We start from the raw sequence: 25176 nt of genomic DNA, 5'->3' as shown, positions 1-25176 counted from the left end.
GAAAATGGTATCAATTAATTTAAGATGCCCTTGATCTTTGAGTGAAATGCCAAGAACTACAAATGTTGAAGGAGTATTACTTTTAATTTGTAGCAGTTGAATTCCCCTTCTCAACTTCATGAAACAGGGGAGTGGGCTCAGTAGAGGAAGCTGAGGCTTAAAGGTCTGAGAAATTATATCATTCACCTCCTGTTTTTATCTTTACTCCAAAATCATGCAGTTAGTGGAGAAAATACTTTTGATGTTAAGACAGGTATTATTCTTCTGCAGGATAACAACATATTCTTTGTGGACAGTCTCAAGTAAAGCAACTGTGGTTGGCCATTAACTATTCCAGCAGAGTGTAAAAGTCAGTTTAGTACACCAAAGATTCAAATCTTGAAGACACAGCTCTAGAGGACCCAGAACTCATGCTTGCAATCTTACCAAAACAAGTAGAAGGAGAAGCTACACCTTCTATCTACAAAGATAGAAGTTCACCCAATGCAGCTCTTTTCATCCAACACTGTTTCGAAAACACACAATTATTCATTTGGTGCCCTATTCTATATGCTAAGTAACAGGAACCGTGGAAGTCACTTCCTTCCAGCAGACACTCAACTCGAGTTGATAAAATTCATATGGAGGTGGCAGCAGACATTTACTCATGGTCTGGAAAATGAGGATGAGGTTCAGGAGGACCTCATGTATGTTTAAAATCCATTTCTTTTAAATGGATTGCTGAAGAATTTGGAAATAACTTTGAGTTCTATTTTTAATTATACTTTAAAGTACTATTTCTTAAATGGTGTCCCCAAGATAGGCCATTTGATCATTTCATGATTAAGCTATATATTTAAATCCCACAAAGATTTAGACATAGTAATCATTGCTTTCTTTTTTATTGTTAAATGCAGTGAAAACATATACAAAACTCATGCAGGGTCTGGCAGGTTGTCTTGTACATGTCCGTGCCGGTAGACATCCAACTTCCTTCACTCTTTTGTAAACAGTGCATTATACATACTATGTGCCTCAATAAATACTGAGTTTTGCACTGAAGGAGAGGGAGAAGAGCACTGGTTGTTTCCCTTAGCTATCTAAAGGTAATCTATACTTTCATGAAATGTATCGTATGGTCCAGATTTGAAACAACAGCCTCACCCTAGTTAAGACTAAGAATTTCTATTGTCCAAATACAAACTTGCTCTGGGAAAGGGTTAGGATCTAAATCTAGATTATGATTTATAGAATGGATAGTATTTAGAATGTAATATTACACTACATAGTGAATTCTCAAATTTTGAGGGCTTTTTACCCAGTTAGTTGATTGATTGATCATCCAGTCCTCTGTCCCTGTTCTTCTGGCTCTTTCATTATCTAACACTATAACAGAGAACAAATAGTGAAATAAAGAAGTGAAACAGTTGTCAGCAGCTGAGGCTCACAGGTTAGTGCTAGAGAACACAGGATTACTGAGGTCTATTAAGAACAAAGAATTTCCTGTCTTTGGATTATTTTTCCCAAATTTTCCCTGACCCCATTATGATGGAAAATTGAGACTTGCTTATATAAAAAAGAAAACTTAACCAAAATTTTATGTAAGTAAACCCAAGACACAATATTTTTAAATTATATCTGAATTTTTTTAAGAAACAAAATGCCTGGCTAGACACCTCTAATGATAAACTCTTAATCTCCTGTGAGTTAGCTCGTTTTAGAACTCCCAACCTGCCATTCCCTTGTTTTCAGTTCTAAGAAAACATCAGAGGATGCATGACAGCATTGATTGTGAGCACTGTCACACTCTCCCTACACCGTTGACCACAGCCGACTTATAAAAGCTTTCTATCCATTCCTTTTATGTACAACAAGCAAAGAGAAGTTTATTCTTCTGGCAAAACACTCAAGACATCATATATTATTTTGTTTTTTGCCTTTATCTTTTCTACTGTCTGCCATCCTTGTAGATGATTTAAACGTGAAACATCTAGACAACTTCATGCCCCACCTCTATACTCTGCTTCTTACAGGAGATGACCTTTTCTATACAATTCTTCAAGCAGCTAGATGACCTTTAATATTCAGTACATTTCTCCCTATTGTGAAAGTTTATTCTGGCTTCTCTTCTGACACCATCACTTTCACATAGCTAAAGTATAAATGTGTAAGTTCAAATGCCTTTGAAATCCAGCTGGTAGAAAATACATCTACAAATAAAACTTAGCTTGTTTTCATTTTCCTTTATACGAAATCTTCTGTAAGAGTAAATAGTGAGTCTTACTAAGTAAAAATCCAAAAACAAAATGTACACAGTTCCCTGTTCTAGTGAAAGTATTTTAAATGGGTAATAAGGCATGAAAAGAGAAAAAAAATTATAACATGGGTCAGTGAATCAAATGACCAGCTAAGGAGCTCTCACTGAAATGACAGTCAACACCCAGCATGCACTTCTGGGCTTGTCAAGCAACAGGGATTTCAGCAGGATCCTTTCTGCTTAAATAAGTTGAAGTTCAGCCAAACTGGTAAGGAACTCAGAGCTGTATCTGCGGCATTCCACCATGAAGCAAATAACATTTTGCAGGACTGAAGCCCTCATGCAAATGAATTATAGTCATGGTCTCAAATAAAATAACCTTAGAGATATAGAAGTTATAATTGAGAATTTTAAAAGAAATGGATTTTAAACATACTTGATCTGAAATTAAGCCTCTGTTAAACCTTGTTGAGTGTGCCTTGAATTCACAGATGAATTCATCCCTTTTCATGGCCTAGTCTGATATTACACCATCAGTAACAGATAATTTTATAACATTATTTTGATTGTTAGTCTTTGCCTTCATTAGAGATTCCCAACTAGCCTTTAAGTATTTACTCATTGCTTCTAGGATGGTGGAAGTTAGAGACCAGACACTCTACCCTGTGGTAGTACTGACCATTTGGGGCCAACAGAATAAAGTCCTTTGAAGGTGAACAGTCTACAATTTTCCAGTAACTTCTGACTGCCTCAAGGAACAAAATAAAATTCACCAGAAAAGGCCATCCCAAAACACTAAGCTACATCTGGGTTTCTAAAGTTATCAGCCATAGCACAATCAAAAGGTTCTCATCACATGGCCTCCCTCTTTAATTGCGGTTGCACAACTAGACTAGCGTCTAGGCTAGACTATCTACTCAAGTATCATCTGCACTTCCATTATTCCTTAACATCCCTGGTCACTTATATTACCAGCCTCGTAGGCACCTAACTTGGTTTGGGCACTCTCCCTAAACAGCCCTTCTGAGGCATCTCCATTACTCCCTTACAGCAGGCTGCCTGCTGCTTATCCATTGTTGATGGGGTGTATGTGCCATCATTTTCCAGAACAGAGAGAAAAAACAGCCCAAAATAGTCAGGGACCTAACAGAAGAGGCCTCATCTGGGTCAGTGCCCCTGCTCTAATTGCCCATTTAAGAAATATCTCCCGCCACAACCAATGGGTGGACTAACACTTTCCTCTAAGGAACACAATAAAAGTGATTTCTAATTCCCATTTTTTGAGCTGCAGAAACCAGGTCCAGAATATTTATCTGAAACTAAGGCTGATCATGGTTCTAGGCCAGGGATTGGCAAACATTTTCTGTGAAGGGCCAAAGAATAAATGTTTTAGGCTCTATGAGCCACATATAGTATCTGTCACACATTATTCTTTGAGTTTTTGTTTGTTTGTTTATAATCCTTTAGAAATACAGGAAATTTTTACCTCTTGGGCCATATGAAAAATGGACTGGCTAGATTTGCCCATGAGCTATAGTTTTCTTATGACAGTTCTCAGCATTGTTCTTCCAATGATTACCAACCATTATGGACTGAATTGTGTTGCTCTGACATTCATATGTTGAAGCCCTGACTCCCCATGTGACTGTGCTTGAATATAGGGTCTTTAGGAGGTAATTAAAGTTAAAGGAGATACAAGGGTGGGTTCCTAATTTAATAGGATTGTGGCTTTACAAGATAAGGACAGGTGATATATGTTTCATTCTCATTCTCTCTCTCTCTCTTTGTTCTTCATGCATACACTTTGAGGAAAGGCTGAGTGAGCACACAGCAAGATAAGGCAGCTTTGTAAAAGCTACAAGAAGAGGCCTCAGAACGAACTGTCAGCACCTTGATCTTGGACTTCCTGTCCTCCAGAACTGTAAGAAATAAATTCCCGTTGTTTAAGCCATTCAATCTATGATATTTTGTCATGGCAACCTGAATAGACTAAAACACCTGCTAATCCCACTAGAAACTGACCACATACAATTAGGTACCTACAGGAAACAGACTTCTTCACTCAGTTTAAACAGCCATCCATTCCCAATATACCTGTCAAGTGTTTAATAAGTTATTATTGACTCAGTTACAACACATATAATAAGGCCCAGATTTCTCAAGGTCACTTCTTATCTCAGATTCAAAACTTAACATAAAATCTAATGTCCTACTATCTCTTATAAATATTCTAGAGGATTCTTTAGCATATTTTTAGAGAGACAGTGATGCACACTACCCAGAACCCGTTTAAATGGAAGACTCAATGCCCAGTTGTAGGAAATGCAGTCATCTGGCAGTCCCCATGAAGGATCTTCCTCAGCTGCAAAAAGCTGATTCTCCCCAGATCATCCCCTTCCTAGGGTGGCTTGTGTCCAGTAACCAAGCAATACAGGTATATGAATGTCAGGCCATTTTTACCCTGTGCAGACAATGCTGCTACCTCCCAGATCCTTTCACATCTTGCAACCAACCTCCATCTGCTCCTGGGGAGTCCAACCAGTGACAGAGACTTAAGCTCTATGTATGACAATTGGATTATTCTAAATGCTAACCAAATTAGTAAATACCCTTTCTCCAACTGCAAACCAAAAAGGTCATTTCCAATTTCACAACCATGTGCAACTTTTAATGTTATCCCAATCATCATATTACATTTTGAATTTTTTTCAGATCAAAATTTTTGAACACTACTAGAAACTAATTGTGCTCTCATTCCTGTGTGTTAAATTTCTTACCATTTAGAAATCCTGTTTGAGTTCCAAGTTTGCTGCAAAGCCCCCAATCATTCTTTGATTCCTCTAAGTTATTTTAAAGATTTTTTTTGTGTGACTGTGTCCCTCCATCAATCAATTAAGTCCACTCTTCACTTATAGGCTTTTCTTGGACATAATGGCTTTTCATGCAAGATCATAGACCCAGATTAGGGACGCTATAATAAACAGTCCTATGAAATTTGTCAGCATGTCTGCTCTAAGGATATTGTTGAGTATGTTTATCAGTAATGAGCAGTGTCTTCTTCAAGAGGCCATTCAGGAGAAATGTATTTCTTGTCTCAGCATCAGGATTGTTGTGCTTATCCTAAGCCATTCATTTGCTTTTCTTTTATGTGAAGCATATAGAGCTCATCCTGTGAGAACATAGTCTGCAGACTGGTTAGGCTGATCTAGGCTGTGTCATAGCTCAGCTTTGCTGCTTACAAGCTCTACAATCTTTGATGCATTATTTAAACTTTCTGTACCTCAGTTTCCTCATCTATAAAATGAAGAATAGTACCTTCCTCATGTGTGATCTCAAGAATAAAATTAATTATACACACATAACGCTTAAAAGAGTCCTAGTACAGATAAAGAACTCAATCTTATAATGATTTCCTTTCTAATCTGGATTTCTTAAGGCTACTACTCTATGTGGTGTATTTTGTGTTCACTGCTCATTTCCCAACTCTTCTTGACTCAGTTTTCACTTTGCCATAACTTTCTGAACTTCCTCTTTTAAAATGCATATATTCATTATCTGTTTCTGATTATGAAACTAATAAATCTACAATGTCTAAATGTGACAACATGGATGGACCTCGAGGGCATTATGCTAAGTGAGATAAGTCAGAAAAAAAAAGCCAAATGCTGGATAATCTCTTGTATATGTGGGATCTGAAAAAGCTGAATTTATAGAAGCAAAGAGTAGAATAGTGGTTACCAGGAGATAGGAGATGGGGTATTGGGAAGATGTTGGTCAAAGGGTACAAACTTGCAGTTAGAAGATGAGTAACTTCTGGAGACTGAATGCACAGCACTGTGATTTCACTCAACAATACTGTATTATATACTTCAAAGTTGCTAAGAGACTAGATCTTAAATGCTCTCACCACAAAATTAAATGGTAATTAGGAGATGTGATGGAGGTGTTAGCTAGCTCCACAGTGGTAATCATATTACAATATATAAATGTATTAAATCAATACACTGTACACTTTAAACTTACACAATATTATATGTCAATTACTTCTCAATTTTTCAAATACTAAAATAAAAAATATAAAAATTCTATATATAAAATATAGAATAGTAATTATTGATCATAAATACCATTTATCAAGTACTTGGTATATGCTAAGCTATACCAAGAATAAAATTAATTATACATAAGTGATAAATACTTTGCATATGTTCGTTAAATTAACCTTCAGAGAAAACTAATTTCTATTTACTTCATTCCACATATGGGGAAATTAAGACCTAAAGTAACAGTGCCACATAAGTCAAGATCTCCCAGTTGGAAAATGGGATTTGAACCCACATGTACATTATAACTTCACAATCCTGACTAACTACTAAAACATTTCCATGTATTTCTATCACCTACAGATGTTCTTTGTGTATGTGTACGTGTGTGATATTCTAATGGAGCTACTTTATGTGTTTTACATTTATTTAAGTTTTCTACATAACATTCAAAATAGAGGTTTTAAAAGCTACACAACACTTTACATTTTGTTTATACCAAAATATACTTAGGCTAATTATCCCATTGTTTTTGCCAATTTGGTTTTCTAAATATAAAACTTACACAAACATTCTTACACAGGGAATTTTATGGTAATCTCCAATTATTTATCTAGCATAAAATCTTAGAAGTAAAATAACTGGGTTAAGATATATGGGCAGTTTAATGCTATTACTCATATTCCAAAATGTCTTCAAGAAACATTGATCACTTTATTCTTGCACCAAAGTCCAAGTGTCTGAGTTCAAATTTAAAAGTATTTTAAATTCTATTGGATTTTTGTTAGAATTGAATTACACTGATAGACTGACTTAAAGGAGAGAAATATAATTTCAACCAAAAATATGGTATGTCTCACCATTTATTCAAGTCTTCTTTTATAATCAGTAAAGCTTTATAGTTTTTCTTCATATAGACCTTATGCATTTGGGCTAAAATTTATTTCTAGGTATTTTGTGCTTTTTGTTGCTGCTATAAAAGTCATTGTTTTCCATTATATTTTATACCTGATTTTCTATTGCATAAAGGAGAGCTTTTTAGTCATGTTTTTTTCTTTTTTATTAACATTTAACTTGTAACTGAAAATGCTACTTATTTCTCATTAGTATGTACCAATGTACTATCGTTGTTTAGTTACTTTCTTGGATAGTCTAGATGCCAATCTGAAGATCAATGGAGAAACAAATGTTATTATCTAGGCAAAAATCCTACCCCTCTCTCCCTTCTCCATGCCCTTGCACTTATTCTATTCATAGTTCTCTGAAACTGTGGTATACCAAGGTGCAGAGAGACAGTGCAATCAGACCCATTAGGGAAAAGTATTTTATCACTGACATTGTTTATAATTACAGGCTCATAGCAATAATAAATAGCACATACACTTATTCCCTGCACCCCACGCAAACCTCTCCTTGCCAAGTCCCTTGGTATGTCACAGCTCTAGTGGGGCCCTGCCTGGGCTTCAACAAGAGTACACCAGTAGAAGATCATTCTGGGTTCTCAGAGGAAAGAGGAGAGATCTACATGGCCAACAGCAGAGAAAGGTATAATGAATTCATAAAATAACCCTAGTATTTTTAAATGTAAAATCTATTTGTAAGGTGTTTTAGTCTGTAAAAAAGACTGGTTACATTGAGAGAAGAACCATGACAGTAACCTTATCAAGTGTTAATACGTTTTATTATTTTTAAGACTGATATTAGGTTATTGTCCATATATCATCCCAATATCATATCTTCAATGACTTATCTTTACTTCATAAAATACATACTGTAAGTTTTAGATTTTCTGTATTCTCTCTGTATGTGTACCTTTTAAGAATCAGATATTTCATTTCTGATTTCAGGCCCTTTGAGGAAAGCACAATGTCCCACACACACGCCCGACCCCACTGCAGAGAGCACTGCCCGAGAGTCAGGAACGCTCCACTCCAGCTCCTCTACCAGCTTGACATATGGCCTTAGGAAATTCCCTTAATGCCTCAGCCCTGTTTTTCACCCTTAAAGAGGAAAACTCAAGTGACATTAATCTAGGAATGCCATGACTCTAGGATAAAACCGTAAATGGGAAGCTTTTAACTTCTCAAGGACATATACTTAGCCTGTCTTTAACTTGTGATTTTCCTTCTCTTTCTGCCCACTGTGAGTCATGACATTTGAGAAAATCCAGTCACAAAAAATAAAGCATAGATCATTGTGGGTAAAATTGCAATATTTCCAGACTCTCTTGTCTGGCCTTAGTGCATCTCCACATCAACAGGTATTTCTAAGGGGTGGAGAGAAGAGGTCCGTCTCCACACCAATAAGTGATACAAGGCAGGTGGGGAGCAAGTGTGCATGGGGCCGGAGAGGTTCAGTGGGGATCAGAGCCAGCCACAAGAGATGAGGGTGAGCAGAACTAGATGACTGCTTGTAAGCAATAAATGGGTTTCTCCTACTTTATTTCTCCCTTTGACTTATTTTGGCTTCAAAGGTTTATTTGCCCTGGGCTGGGAACACATTTTTTTCCCCCTGGAGTTACAAACATGAAATTTAAGAACTCTTTATCTAGTCTTTTCTGAACAGATACTGACTGTTGGGAGGCTTCCGGATTGGGAGGTTGGTGTAATAAGAAGTGGCCCTGTACCTTCCTCAGCATTGTCACTTACAGAGCTATGATAGATAGCAATAATGTATCCAAGGAAATGTATGTGGAATAAGTATGAAATTAAACAAAAATTTTAGTAGGTGTATTTTAGTAATTCATTATTTAAAGCCTAAAATACATCCACAGCAAAAATTAACCTATTCTGAATGATTGTAAAAAATCATATGAAATGCCATTTCTTCACATTTTGCCATGACATCTGAACTTTTGCTGTGTAGTTTTACTGCCTTAGAAAATACAGAGAAGATAGTTCTCCTCTTTGGGGAACATCCCCCATGAATTAAAAAAAAGGGCATATTAATATCATGATTTGAAGACCTGAATCATTCATGCAGAAATGGATGGAAACAGTTTATGGTTTTTTTCTTCCACGTGTAACCACTCATGGAGAAATCTTTGGAAATGACAACATAGCCATATGTAACTCCAGGGAAAAATCCTGGGGCAAAATGTGAAACCAAAATCAGTCAAAGGGAGAAATAAAGTTTAAGAAACCCATTTATTTCTTACAAGCAGTTGTCCCATCTCTCTCTTGACCAGGCTGCAGCAGAAGAGAGCCCCACCCAACCTCTCGAGTCCAGATAAGTCTTCACTTGCTCACATAATTTCCTGTTGATATGGAGAAGACTACTTCTCTCCACCCCTTGGAAACACCTACTGATATGCAGATGCACTAAAGCCAGGCAAGAGATTCTAGAAATACTGAAATTTTACCTGCACCATACATTTAGAGGCTTTACTTAACAGGACTGTAAAGTGCCTTATGATAAAGTAAACCATTATTATTTTTATTTCACTGTTATTTTTATCTAATTAAGACAGCTGACTTTCTGTTCTCTCATACAGTGATTAAAACTTTGAAGCTGCATGTTATGATAATGGAGAAAGAGGGAAGAGCGAGCTGCCAACCTGTGTGATCTCCCTGGACTCTGGCCTCTCCCTTGCAGAGAGGCAATGCAGGCGGTGATGAATACTTTCTGGGCTTAATCCTTTTACCCACAAAACACTGACAACTCGCTTACCTTCTCTGTGCCTCTGATTTATGAAATGAGGATAATAATGGTACTGACTTCACAAGGTGGCAGTAAGGAATTAATGAGTTAAGGCAAGCAAAGCTCTCAGCACCATGCCTGGTATGTTGCATGCATTGTTATAAACATTTCCCGATATCCTCACTGGCTCTGTGCTCCAGCAGCATTTGGCTTCTTTAACTCCACAAACATAGTGATCCCTCTCTTGCCCCTAGACTCCACGCAAGGACTCTCACAGCACTTACAACAGTAAACAGTCGCATAGGCATTCGTGTGACTATTGCTTTAGGTCCACCTTTCCTCCAGGTGGAACTTCTATGAGATCAGGAACTGCTCTGTCTTCCACTGCACACCTGGACACTATGTCAGTACTTACGGCAGATGCGCAAGAGATGTGTATTAAACACTGAGTGAATAAATAAAGAACCCAAGAGAAGAAAAAGTAAATTCTAAAAAAATTTTTAAACCCATCATAGGAACTTGGGTTTGTTAAGGCTCCATGTTTCAAGTTCATTCCTTATCTGCTGTATCATATTACATCAACTCTCAATTCAGCTTAAAACCTTAGAGCTAAGCTTTTACATATTTCTTTTCAAAGTGGCTTCTTCAGAAACCATACTGCAGAAGGTAAACACATATTTTAGAGAACTACATAAATATATGATAGAATCTCTGAGATTACTTCATTTATTTCTTCTTTGGAATTGCAGATACTATGAATGAAAATCTAATCAAATTGAATCAGTCATTGTAAATATAGTGTTCCCAGAACGCAACTTCTTAGCAGATGATACAGGACTTTGAAAATCAGTGCTTGTTCCTTTAGGAAGTGGAAACAGAACAACAATAAGCTCAGTTATTTTGATAGTGCTATTTTGGTTTAGGGAATGCCGTTTGTAATGAGGATGTACTTGCAGAGCAAGAAAATGATGGGGAATATGTATTTGATTTCTCACATTACTAGGATATTATTACTGTTTTCCTATAAGGAAATTAGTACCCTCAGAAGGCAATGACCAGATGGCTAACATTATAAAAAGCATTTTAAACTGCTCTGGGAGAAGGTTTTGTATAATAATATTATTCAAACCATCACTCAGAATACACTTAGAGGGTCTTAGAAACCTTCGGGCCACAAAGAAAGCAAGTGAGTTTGACAAAAGCTCTGTCTTAAGTTGAATTAGCAAATTCAGGGTATATCAGTACACCCATCTTTTTCCAATTCATTCAAATATACAACCTAGTTATGCCTTTTCATTTAGATTTTTACTTTACAATTTTGCTACTCAAAATACGGTCTGGAACAGCCCCCGGAACAAGATAGGAATGCCTTGTTCAATATAGTTCTGGAGGTCCTAACCACGGCAATCAGACAAAACAAAAAAATACAAGGCATCCAAATTGGTAAAGAAGAAGTCAGGCGGAGCCAACATGGCGGCGTGAGTAGGACAGTGGGAATCTCCTCCCAAAAACATATATACTTTTGAAAATACAACAAACACAACTAGCCCTAAAAGAGAGACCAGAAGACGCAGGACAGTGGCCAGACTGCAGCTACACCAGCGAGAACCCAGCGACTGGTGAAAGGGGTAAGATACAAGCCCCGGCCCTGCGGGACGCGAGCGCCCCTCCCCCCAGCTACCGGAGGGAGAAGAATAGGCAGAGCGGGAGGGAGACGGAGCCCAGGACTGCCGAACACCCAGCCCCAGCCATCCGGGCCAGAGCGCAGACACAGTACATGCCCAGGGAGCCCTGGATACTGGGGGAACAGGGAGTAAGACCTCTGAGCGGGTGCTGAAGCTGATGCCCCTGTGACAAAGAAAAGCGGGGGCTTTTTGAAAGTCTTAAAGGGACAGGGACTTAACAGCTTGACGGAAACAACCCAGGTCACAGTACAACAGCTGGAAATTACAGGGAAAACCGGGTGCACTAACCCCCTGGGCAACAGCTCTGAGACACCTCACGGAGGCAAACAGTCAAGCAGCCCCCCCATCCATTACCCCACCGGGCGCTGCGAAAGCAGAGAAGCAGCCTGAGACAAATTCCGCCCACAGAAAGGGAAATTTCTCCCTTCCGGCCAGGCAAGACACAAAGACCCACTCTACACGCAATTACCCAACACAAGCCACTAGGGGTCGCAGTTGCCCCAGTAAAGAAAGGCCAGTAGCAAGTGAAAATTTTGGCCCTCCCAGCAGACAGTCAATAGCACCTGTCAACATGAAAAGGCAAAAAAATATGATCCAGACAAGACTAACCCAGACAGCTTCAGCATCTGCTACATCTTCCCCTGAGAAGGAATCTGGGGAGATAGATTTAGCCAGTCTACCTGAAAAAGAATTCAAAACAAAAGTCATAACCATGCTGATGGACTTGCAGAGAAATATGCAAGAACTAAGGAAGGAGAATTCAGAAATAAAACAAGCTCTGGAAGGACTTCAAAACAGAATGGACGAGATGCAAGAGACCATTAATGGACTAGAAAACAGAGAACAGGAACGCAGAGAAGCTGATGCAGAGAGAGATAAAAGGATCTCCAGGAATGAAAGAATTTTAAGAGAGCTGAGTGATCAATCTAAAAGGAATAATATAAGAATCATAGGCATTCCAGAAGAAGTAGAGAGAGAAAAGGGGATAGAAAATGTCTTTGAAGAAATAATTGCTGAAAATTTCCCCAAACTAGGGGAAGAAATGGCCTCTCAGACCACAGAGGTACACAGAACTCCCATGACAAGGGATCCAAGGAGGGCAACACCAAGACACATAATAATTAAAATGGCAAAGATCAAAGACAAGGACAAAGTATTACAAGCAGCCAGAGAGAAAAAAAAGGTTACCTACAAAGGAAAACCCATCAGGCTATCATCAGACTTCTCAACAGAAACCCTACAGGCCAGAAGAGAATGGCATGATATACTTAATGCAATGAAACAGAAGGGCCTTGATCCAAGACTACTGTATCCAGCACGAATATCATTTAAATATGAAGGAGGGATTAAACAATTCCCAGACAAGCAAAAGTTGAGGGAATTTGCCTCCCACAAACCACCTCTACAGGGCATCTTATAGGGACTGCTCTAGATGGGAGCACTCCTAAAAAGAGCACACAACAAAACACCCAACATATGAAGAAGGGAGGAGGAGGAATAAGAAGGGAGAGAAATAAAGAATCATCAGACTGTGTTTATAATAGCTCAACAAGCGAGTTAAGTTAGACAGTAAGACAGTAAAGAAGCTAACCCTAAACCTTTGGTAACCACAAACTTAAAGCCTGCAATGGCAATAAATTCATACCTTTCAATAATCACCCTAAATATAAATATATAAATGGACTGAATGCACCAATCAAAAGACACAGAGTAACAGAATGGATAAAAAAGCAAGACCCATCCATATGCTTCTTAAAAGAGACTCACCTCAAACCCAAAGACGCGCACAGACTTAAAGTCAAGGGATGGAAAAAGATATTTCAAGCAAACAACAGAGAGAAGAAAGCAGGTGTTGCAATTCTGGTATCAGACAAAACAGACTTCAAAATAAAGAAAATAACAAAAGACAAAGAAGGACATTACATAATGATAAAGGGCTCAGTCCATCAAGAGGATATAACCATTATAAATATATATGCACCCAATACAGGAGCACCAACATACCTGAAACAAATATTAACAGAACTAAAGGAGGAAATAGAATGCAATGCATTCATTCTAGGAGACTTCAACACACCACTGACTCCAAAGGACAGATCCACCAGACAGAAAATAAGTAAGGACACAGAGGCACTGAACAACACACTAGAACAGATGGACCTAATAGACATCTACAGAACTCTACATCCAAAAGCAACAGGATACACGTTCTTCTCAAGTGCACATGGAACATTCTCCAGAATAGACCACATACTAGGACACAAAAAGAGCCTCAGTAAATTCCAAAAGATTGAAATCCTACCAACCAACTTTTCAGACCACAAAGGCATTAAACTAGAAATAAACTGTTCAAAGAAAGCAAAAAGGCTCACAAACACATGGAGGCTAAACAACACGCTCCTAAATAATCAATGGATCAATGACCAAATCAAAATGGAGATCCAGCAATATATGGAAACAAATGACAACAACAACACTAAGCCCCAACTTCTGTGGGACGTAGCAAAAGCAGTCTTAAGAGGAAAGTATATAGCACTCCAAGCATATTTAAAAAAGGAAGAGCAATCCCAAATGAACGGTCTAATGTCACAACTATCAAAATTGGAAAAAGAAGAACAAATGAGGCCTAAGGTCAGCAGAAGGAGGGACATAATAAAGATCAGAGAAGAAATAAATAAAATTGAGAAGAATAAAACAATAGCAAAAATCAATGAAACCAAGAGCTGGTTCTTCGAGAAAATAAACAAAATAGATAAGCCTCTAGCCAGACTTATTAAGAGGAAAAGAGAGTCAACACAAATCAACAGTATCAGAAATGAGAAAGGAAAAATCACAACAGATCCCGCAGAAATACAAAGAATTATTAAAGACTACTATGAAAACCTATATGCTAACAAGCTGGGAAACCTAGGAGAAATGGACAACTTCCTAGAAAAATACAACCTTCCAACACTGACCCAAAAAGAAACAGAAAATCTAAACAGACCAATTACCAGCAACGAAATTGAAGCGGTAATCAAAAAACTACCAAAGAACAAAACCCCCGGGCCAGATGGATTTACCTCGGAATTTTATCAGACATACAGGGAAGACATAATACCCATTCTCCTTAAAGTTTTCCAAGAAATAGAAGAGGAGGGGATACTCCCAAACTCATTCTATGAAGCTAACATCACCCTAATACCAAAACCAGGCAAAGACACCACCAAAAAAGAAAACTACAGACCAATATCCCTGATGAAAGTAGACGCAAAAATACTCAACAAAATTTTAGCAAACCGAATTCAAAAATACATCAAAACCATCGTACACCATGACCAAGTGGGATTCATCCCAGGGATGCAAGGATGGCACAACATTCGAAAGTCCATCAATATCATCCACCACATCAACAAAAAGAAAGACAAAAACCACATGATCATCTCCATAGATGCTGAAAAAGCATTTGACAAAGTTCAACATCCATTCATGATAAAAACTCTCAGCAAAATGGGAATAGAGGGCAAGTACCTCAACATAATAAAGGCCATCTATGAAAAACCCACAGCCAACATTATATTGAATAGCGAGAAGCTGAAAGCATTTCCGCTGAGATCGGGAACTAGACAGGGATGCCCACTCTCCCCACTGTTATTTAACATTGTACTAGAGGTCCTAGCCACGGCAATCAGACAAAACAAAAAAATACAAGGAATCCAGATTGGCAAAGAAGAAGTCAAACTGTCACTATTTGCAGATGACATGATACTGTACATAAAAAACCCTAAAGACTCCACCCCAGAACTACTAGAACTGATATCGGAATACAGCAAAGTTGCAGGATACAAAATCAACACACAGAAATCTGTGGCTTTCCTATATACCAACAATGAACCAACAGAAAGAGAAATCAGGAAAACAACTCCATTCACAATTGCATCAAAAAAAATAAAATACCTAGGAATAAACCTAACCAAAGAAGTGAAAGACTTATATTCTGAAAACTACAAGTCACTCTTAAAAGAAATTAAAGGGGACACTAACAGATGGAAACGCATCCCATGCTCATGGCTAGGAAGAATTAATATCGTCAAAATGGCCATCCTGCCCAAAGCAATATACAGATTTGATGCAATCCCTATGAAACTACCAGCAACATTCTTCAATGAACTGGAACAAATAATTCAAAAATTCATATGGAACCACCAAAGACCCCGAATAGCCAAAGCAATCCTGAGAAAGAAGAATAAAGTAGGGGGGATCTCACTCCCCAACTTCAAGCTCTATTATAAAGCCATAGTAATCAAGACAATTTGGTACTGGCACAAGAACAGAGCCACAGACCAATGGAACAGACTAGACAATCCAGACATTAACTCAGACATATATGGTCAATTAATATTTGATAAAGGAGCCATGGACATACAATGGCGAAATGACAGTCTCTTCAACAGATGGTGCTGGCAAAACTGCACAGCTACATCTAGGAGAATGAAACTGGACCATCGTCTAAACCCATATACAAAAGTAAACTCAAAATGGATCAAAGACCTGAATGTAAGTCATGAAACCATTAAACTCTTGGAAGAAAACATAGGCACAAACCTCTTAGACATAAACATGAGTGACCTCTTCTTGAACATATCTCCCCGGGCAAGGAAAACAACAGCAAAAATGAACAAGTGGGACTATATTAAGCTGAAAAGCTTCTGTATAGCAAAAGACACCATCAATAGAACAAAAAGGAACCCTACAGTATGGGAGAATATCTTTGAAAATGACACATCCGATAAAGGCTTGACGTCCAGAATATATAAAGAGCTCACACGCCTCAACAAACAAAAAACAAATAACCCAATTAAAAAATTGGCAAAGGAACTGAACAGACGGTTCTCCAAAAAAGAAATACAGATGGCCAACAGACACATGAAAAGATGCTCCACATCGCTAATTATCAGAGAAATGCAAATTAAAACTACAATGAGGTATCACCTCACACAAGTAAGGATGGCTGCCATCCAAAAGACAAACAACAACAAATGTTGGCGAGGCTGTGGAGAAAGGGGAACCCTCCTACACTGCTGGTGGGAATGTAAACTTGTTCAACCATTGTGGAAAGCAGTATGGAGGTACATCAAAATGCTCAAAACAGACTTACCATTTGACCCAGGAATTGCACTCCTAGGAATTTACCCTAAGAATGCAGCAATCAAGTATGAGAAAGATCAGTGCACCCCTATGTTTATCGCAGCACTATTTACAATAGCCAAGAATTGGAAGCAACCTAAATGTCCATCGATAGATGAATGGATAAAGAAGATGTGGTACATATACACAATGGAATACTACTCAGCCATAAGAAAAGGGCAAATCCAACCATTTGCAGCAACATGGATGGAGCTGGAGGGTATTTTGCTCAGTGAAACAAGCCAAGCAGAGAAAGAGAAATGCCAAATGATTTCACTCATCTGTGGAATATAAGAACAAAGGAAAAACTGAAGGAACAAAACAGCAGCAGAATCACAGAACTCAAGAATGGACTAACAGGTACCAAAGGGAAAGGGACTGGGGAGGATGGGTGGGTAGGGAGGGATAAGGGGGGCAGAAAAAGAGGGGTATTAAGATTAGCATCCATAGCGGGGTGGGAGAAAGGGGAGGGCTGTACAACACAGAGAAGACAAGTAGTGATTCTACAACAGGTTGCTACGCTGATGGACAGTGACTGTAAAGGAGTATATAGGGGGGACCTGGTATAGGGGAGAGCCTAGTAAACAAAGTATTCGTCATGTAAGTGTAGATTAATGATTAAAAAAAAAAAAATGCAGTTCCTATGTGGTGACCTCTAATGAGTTCTACACAATGATATAAAGGACATATAAAAGTGTAGGCAAAGGGTCTGTTTGTGTTTATACAGAGGATCAAAGCCTAATTTGGCTACCCCGAAAATGAACTAAGATACGATATGAAAAAGAACTTCCAACATCAGCACTCTCGGGAAGACTCATGACAGAAGATGATCAGAAAAAAAAAAAAAAAAAAAAAAACTTCAACAAAGATCCACGCACTGTCACAGGTGTAGATGCACTCATCCCACCAGTTCCTGGACTTGCCATGGGAAAGATGAAGGAAATATCTAAGCTGGCCTGTGCATGCAGTAAAACAAAAATTGGACTGGATCTATACTGTTGGAACTCAACCAAGAATTAGGAGAAGTGCAAATTGTAGCGCTCCAAAATCTTACAACCACAGACTATTTATCGTTAAAAGAACATATGGGATATGAACAGTCCCCAGGAATGGGTTGTTCTAGTTTATCTGAATTCTCTCAGACTGTTTAAGTTCAGTCGGACAATATCCACCATATCATAGATAAGTTTTCACAAATGCCTAAGGTGCCTAACTGGTTTTCTTGGTTTCACTGGAGATGGCTGGTAATTACAAGTATGCTTTGGTTAGGTAACTATATTCCTATTATGTTAATGTGTGTGCACAATTTAATTAGTCGTTTAAAACCTATCCATGCTGAAGTTACTCTACAAGAAGATATGTCAAAGAAATAATCAATCTTCCCAGGTTTTCTTCTGCCTGCTACTTCTGTAGCTTTTCTTCTTCCTACCTAATCACAACCTTTAAATAGAACTCGTGCCACATGTCGAATTTACCGAGTATCATAATTCTTCCAAGTGGTAAAGACACCTCAAGACAAATGCTGGGCATAGAAGCCACAGGGCATAAATATGCAAAGAAGTAAAAAGCTAACCTTTTCAAACGATAAGGCTTCTCTCTCACTTACCAACTTTACATTTCCCTGTATGGCCCCGGAAGATGACTGGTTAGCCAGAGACGGGTAAGTTTCCTCAAGGGAGGAACAACCTAAGACAGGCACAGTCGCAGGGGGCCATCTGGTGAGAAAATGGGGAGCAGCAGAGGTGAGGCTTAGAACCTCCCCCCTCATGTTCTGAGAGAAATCTTCTGCATACATGGATGTTTATTGCCCTCGTCTAGCGCGGATTAACACATAGTCTACAGGCACACACCTGATCATCTACATTTGCTCTCTTACAACACTAAACTCTGTTTTCTACCTTTATGTCGTATCTACCTACCACTTCAGCATTTTATTAAAAATAATAATAATAGAGAAATGTGGTGTCCACATATAAATCAGGTTTAAAAATCAAATGAATATTCATATTTGAACTGACTGTGTATAGTTCATAATGCATTAACAAAACCGAAAGCTTCTGTGATGACTGCCCTTGCAGTGTTCACCATGTAACTTATTCACTATGTAAGAATTTGTACTCCATGTAAGAATTTGTTCGTTATGCATCAGAAGATTGGAGACTGATGAAAATTGGGCTTGGGGTGGATTAATGATTGTGCATTGAGTATTGACCCCCCTATACAGAGATTTGTTGTGGTTAACAACTATTTGATCAATAAATATGAGAGATGCCCTCACTATATATATATATATATATATATATATATATATATATATATATATATATATAAACACACTTCCAATTGTAAAATAAATAAGTAACCGGGATGTAATGTATAGCATAAGGAATATAGTCAAAATATTGTAACAACTTGGTATGGTGATACCTGGTACCTAGAAATATCATGTATATAAATGTTGAGTCACTGTGTTGTACACCTGAAACTAATGTAATGCAATGCTGTTGTCAACTACCCTTCAATAAAAAAAAAAAAAAATTCCAAAAAAAAAAAAAAAAAATACGGTCTGCAGGCCAACAGCATGATTTTATCTGGGAACTTGCTAGAAATGCATAGTGTAAGGCCAAACCTCTGTGTACGGGATCAAAACCTGCATTAGGCAAGATTCCCAGGTGCTTTGTATGCAAATTAGATTTTGAGAAGCACTTCTGTGGTTTTACTAAAAGCAACGAGAATGAAATGAAGAATTTCAGTGCAAAAAAGAAATACACCATGTGTGACAAAGGTGTATTTGTTAAACAAAGTCCCGGAGGTGGTGCCACAGCGTCTGGGCGCAGCGGAGTCGGAAGGCCTGCACCACCAGCTCTGCCTCTCGACGGCACTTCTCCCAACTCACACCCTCTGGACCGACCTTTTCACCCAGCTATTGCTGTATGGCCATCTGTAACCTGACTCCTCCCCTCAGCGGCTCCTGGGAGCTATGACTTTCCACCCTGGACCTCTCTGCTGCCCCCAAGAAAGGTGCCTTTGGGAACCTACTGACTCTGAAATGTCTACACCCCTTGAAGTGAAAATTCTCCCTCCATAGGTCAACCCTTGACCAACCCTGAATAACAGCTACAGTCAATTAAGAGGTAGATTCAACAAGGCCCCACAGGAGAAGTCCCAGCAGCCAAAAGCAGGGACTAGCTATTTACAGGAACTCTGGCTTTCCTCCAACCAACAGAATATGCAAAGACGGTGAGAAGTCATTCCCACGATAACAATTGCTGTTCTATACAACTCCATCTTCCTAACAGACTCTAGAGATTCTCTCTTCTTAACTGGCTCTGAAGAAGTAAAAGGCTGTTGGCAGGACCACACAGCAAGGAGTGGAGGGTAACCTCAAAAAATTGAGCATTGTCCTCAAGCAACAGCCAGCAAGGAGCAGAACCCTCAACCATACAGCAGCCAGGAAGTGAATTCTGTCAACAAACCAAGTGAGCTTCTTCCCCAGCTGAGCCTCTAGATAAGAATGCAGCCTGACCGACACCTTGAAGATGCCACATGAGATCCTGAGCAGAGGACCCAGCTAAGCCATGCCACTATCCTGACCACGGAAATTATGAGATTAGAAATGTGGGCTGTTTTAAGCCTCTAAACCATTGTAATTCCTTATGCATCCATAGAAAACTTATAAAACCTCCATTAGACTGCAAGCTCCATGAAGTTAAGGACTATGCACGATATATCCAACGCATCATAGAGTCTGTGACACATCCCAGTTGTTCCATAAATACACTTATATATATAAACATATATTTTGGGGTTTCCTGAAACAGAATTCACTTATATCTAAAAGTGTGTCTTGCCATCATTAATAGAGTACCAGAGGAAATAACCATATATTAAATTTCTATGAGACTAAATGTGTACAAATTATAACACAAATAAAATATGCAGTCAAAAAGGAAATAATACTTCTAAGTGTCTGATCAAGATTTGCCCAAATATTTCATCTTTGAAGTTAAGGCTCCAGGCTCCAATCACACACACACACTGTTAACATACATTTCTCTATTATTTCCTAGCCTTTTTTCCTATGCCTTTTAAAAAACAGTTGAGCACGTACTGTATATAAAATTACTATCTAGGCTAATTCACTTAGCATCCTATTGTAAGCATGTTTGTTGTCACCGTAAAATCAGCTGTTTTCAAAGACACATCTAAAACCCTTGGCTTTGCATGGTTTCAACAGTGTTCTCCAAGCATCCTGTGCCTAATATTATCTCATATAAACAGCCTGGCACTCCAAACAGGTGAGGCACAGCTGGCCTCTGGTCTGGTACAGCCAACTGGACCCAGATTACCCCATTTCAGTCATGTCTCTTCCCCTCACAAGAGGGGCTGACTCAGGGTTCCAGATGAAACCCCAACAAATTGAACAAAACATCACAACACTCTGGTTTATAATCAGCTCAAATACTCTTCTAACCTAAAACTTCTTGCCAAGTGCCTGTTACAGCTACTGAAACAAGCTCATTGATGCTAAGTTGTTATACATTTACATACACATTGATAATTTGGCCATGGGCACTTACTTTCCAGATGAATTTTTCATTTTCTCACTTCATTGCCTTAATCTCACTCATTATGGGTTTCCCATACAGATGCCATATAAAATGTGTGACAATGCCAGCTAGAGTTAAGCTCAAAAACCCTTGCTTATATGGCTATCTCATTACTGAGCACCCTCTTAAAAGGCTACTGACCAAGAGTGATTAAATATGCTGAGTGGGGTGGGAATAAAAGAAACTAAGACACAAAGAGCTGTCAGTTACTTGTGAAGCAATCACAAGCAGCAGGTATTTGGATTGTTAGTGTAATTACTTACCTTCCTTTACTTAAGGGTCTATAACGCTTCCTGACAAGAAGGAATCTGCTCTAATACTGAAGATCAGCAGGAAGAGAAACCATCTAACCTTTCGCAGGGATGAAAGTTCATGGCTGTTGTTGACCTTGTTGTTTTCTAAATGGCCAGGAATGTCTTCTCTCAGATATCTGGGGGGAAAGGGGTGAAGCAATTGTTTAGTTGGTTAGTTCACTTTTATTAAAACCTACTCCTCCTATGTGATTTCTCACAAACATTGAGAAAAACTAACACACTTTAAAATGGCAATCAGGTCATCATTTCCAAGTCTAGTTGAATCCAACTCTTCATCTACTCTACACCTGCACCTACACAGCTGATTGTACCTAGAGAAAAGCCCATCATTGTGCTGGTGGATCTCACTTTAAATTCATGACCAGTAGTTTCCTAACAAGGCAGAACCCTTGCATTTGAGCACTAGATTCAATTCCATGTCTCCTACTCAAAAATATCACTCCCAGGTCCCTCCCCACTTCTACATCATTAATTTTCCCATCTATATTTGTCATGCAATGTTCCTATCATCTTTTTAAAGGCACTTATGATTCCACCTCCCTCTCCTGCTGTGGCTCCATGTCAACACCCTGAAACAGATGAATATACTTTCTCTGTCCAATTTCTCTCTTTCTCTTCTCCCTTAAACCCACTCCAGATTGTTTTTACCCAACTGCTCCATACTCCATATCAAAACTGCTGTTTCCAAGCTCTCCAACAATCTCCAAATGTAAATCCACATTCCTTGTCATACTTGACTTACCAAACTTTGACAATGGTTGAGCATTATTTCATCCTTGAAACACTTCCTTCACAGGACACCACATCTTCCCATATGCTTCTTCTCAGTCTTTTGACTGGTCCTCCTAATCTCCCAACATTTTCATGTTGGAGTGCTTCCAGGCTTACTTACCTGGAACTTCTCTTTGCCAGCTATTATCTATCTATACATATCTACATTGTTCTGTCATGATTTCTATTCAAGCAGAATAGGGTACATAACGCTGTAGTACAACCTCCCCACAATCTCAGTAGCTTAATAAATTCATGTTACCTGTCAATCGTGGGTTGCCTGGGGGCTCTGCCCCACATTGTCATCTCACTGGGACACAAACTGCTGGAGCAGCTGTCATTTGGAGCATTACCAGTTTCTGTGGTAAATTTTACATTGATTGCCGGAGCTTCTACCCAAAAGTAACACATATCACTTCCACTCTATTTCCACTAAACAAAGCAAGTCACATGACCACCGCAAGCAATAAAGTACAATTCTAACATGAAACCATATTAGAAGGGGAAATGGAAACATTTGCTGAATGGCACTAAATGATCACCAAAACCCCAAGTTTGTTTTTCAGTCTAGGTTCTCCCCTAAACTCTGGATTCATATATCCAACCCCTCTGCTCAACACCTCCCCTTAGACATCTAACTGACATCCAACTAAGCATCCTCAAAACTGAGCTCCTAATATCCCCACTCTGAACCAAACCTTCTCCTCTCAGCTTTTCTGTTTGAGTTCATGGAAGCTCCACTAACTCCCTATACAAATTCCATAAGGGTTTACTGCAGTATCTCTAATACCAAACACTGTGGCAAAAAGGAGGTTGAACAAATAAACTATTGAATAAATATTGTGGTTTTTGTCTCAGCTCGCTCTCTGATTTCTTTACATCTTTTAAAAGTAATGAAATAAAGGGAATACCTCACTCAAATAAAAGATTCAGACTAAATGAATATTGTGACTTTTGAACACTACTGTAGCTCTTGAACACCCAGGACCTGTTACTAAATTCAGATATCGTGTTGAGTCCCCTCCCTCCCCTGCCCCCCAACTAGCCTACATTAGGGACAAGCGCTGCACTAGTATTTCTCTGACATCTGGTAGCCTCATAACTGACCTTCCCCTCCCTCTTCATTCCATGTGTCCATTCTCTTTCTACACCTTTCAGGGAGCCACAGAATATGTCACACTTTTTTCTAACACAGGTTATCCTGTGATCCTCATTAGACATGTCCAAGGCTACTTACTACAAGATAGATTCTTCCTGTTTCAGAGCTAATTGTTTTTTGCACTTATATTTTTCTCAAGCTTCTCAAGACCTCTTCTCCTTACTCATTAGATAGATGCCATCCAGGTGTGGAAGTTTGCTTCCTAAAGCCTACCTGATTTTTAATGAACTGTTTGCTGGATCTAACTGACATACCAGATGAGATGGTTGTCAGTTGTAAACTGATAGCTGCAAACCCAGGGGGCCTTAAGTCAAGACTAAATAAGGAAATACAACAGCCCAAACTAAAGGTGCTATGCCCAAATATATATCTAGGGATTTGCTCCTCTTTTTTAAATAAGTTTGGATTATATCTAAATTTTATCCTTCCGAGCATCTTCTCCCTAAGTTTGTTATGGTAATTAAATCAGTAATGATATGTACTTAGAACAGTACCTGGCATGTAGTCAACTCAATTTAAGGATGTGTTTTTGTTCCTATTTTCTTTTCTTTAGGATTACTAATTACTTAATAGTCTAAGGAGATATATCTCTTAAATCATAATCTGAAGTTATTGCTATTCACAGGCTGTTATCAACATTTTAAATCTTTGCTTGATTAAAAAAATAGTATAAGATTTAAGTAAATTAAATTCACAGTGAAACTGTGATTAAACATGTTAGGAAACCTGGATATATCAATGCAGCATGTGAGACAGGAAAATAATTAGCTGCCAAGGACCAATAATTCAGATTCCATAATTCTGTTCTGTGCACTAGTTCATAACAGAAGAGTTCAGGAGAGGCAGTGCTGAGTAACCTACCATAATAAATAAAAACAAGCAATAAAAACAATAAAATAAAAGCAAGCAAAAGAAAGTTGCCATACCTGAGTGGGAGAGAATCAGAAATAGCAGTTTTAGCCCTAAATTGATGAGATGAATAATGTGGAGCCAGTCATGGATCAGTATTTTACTCAAATATGGACAAAGATGATGGCTCCAAATCTCCTAGGTACCATAGTATGAAAGTGTCTTGCCAATGGGTTTCACTATGGATTCAATGTGACCAAAGAAATTGACAGCAAAACATTCTTGGGGTGACAGGGTTATACCCAACTTTATTTCCAGGTGGCAGTTCAGTCACTAAAATCCTGTTCGCTCAGACAGAGTCTGCATGCCGCAGCAAGCCAGTCTCTGCCTCTGGGCCCCTCTGCCTGCACAGCCGTCCTCTGGGCCTCTCTGCACAGTCATCCCACACAGCGGTCCTCTGGGCCTCTCTTGCACAGTCATCCCACACAGTCGTCCTGCACAGCTGTCCTCTGGGCCTCTCTTGCACAGCCATCCCACACAGCCATACTGCACAGCCGTCCTCTGGGCCTCTGTCCTCAGCACTGCCACCACTCCAGCCTCTGCTGTGCTCTCCTGCAGCCTTGCAGCCCTGCCACCATGTCGTGCCCAGAGCACTGGGCAGAGCTCTTTATATAGACTCAACAGTCATGTATTTCCCACAGGTG

General features: G+C 38.9%; 1 long non-coding RNA gene across 1 annotated transcript; it reads right to left on the bottom strand.

Annotated features, from left to right (window-relative positions):
- Positions 1–972: 972 nt before the first annotated feature.
- LOC118910245 (uncharacterized) lies at positions 973–21808 on the bottom strand. The gene is made up of 3 exons (XR_005023882.2): positions 21643–21808; positions 4276–4330; positions 973–1365 (listed from the first exon to the last, which is right to left on the bottom strand). It is a non-coding gene; the product is annotated as an uncharacterized LOC118910245 (long non-coding RNA).
- Between the last annotated feature and the right edge of the window lie 3368 nt (positions 21809–25176).

Source organism: Manis pentadactyla, chromosome 11 (assembly GCF_030020395.1).
Source record: "Manis pentadactyla isolate mManPen7 chromosome 11, mManPen7.hap1, whole genome shotgun sequence".
NCBI lineage: Eukaryota > Metazoa > Chordata > Mammalia > Pholidota > Manidae > Manis > Manis pentadactyla.
The sequence above is the reverse complement of the archived record's forward strand: the minus strand, read 5'-3'. Positions and strand labels throughout refer to the sequence as shown.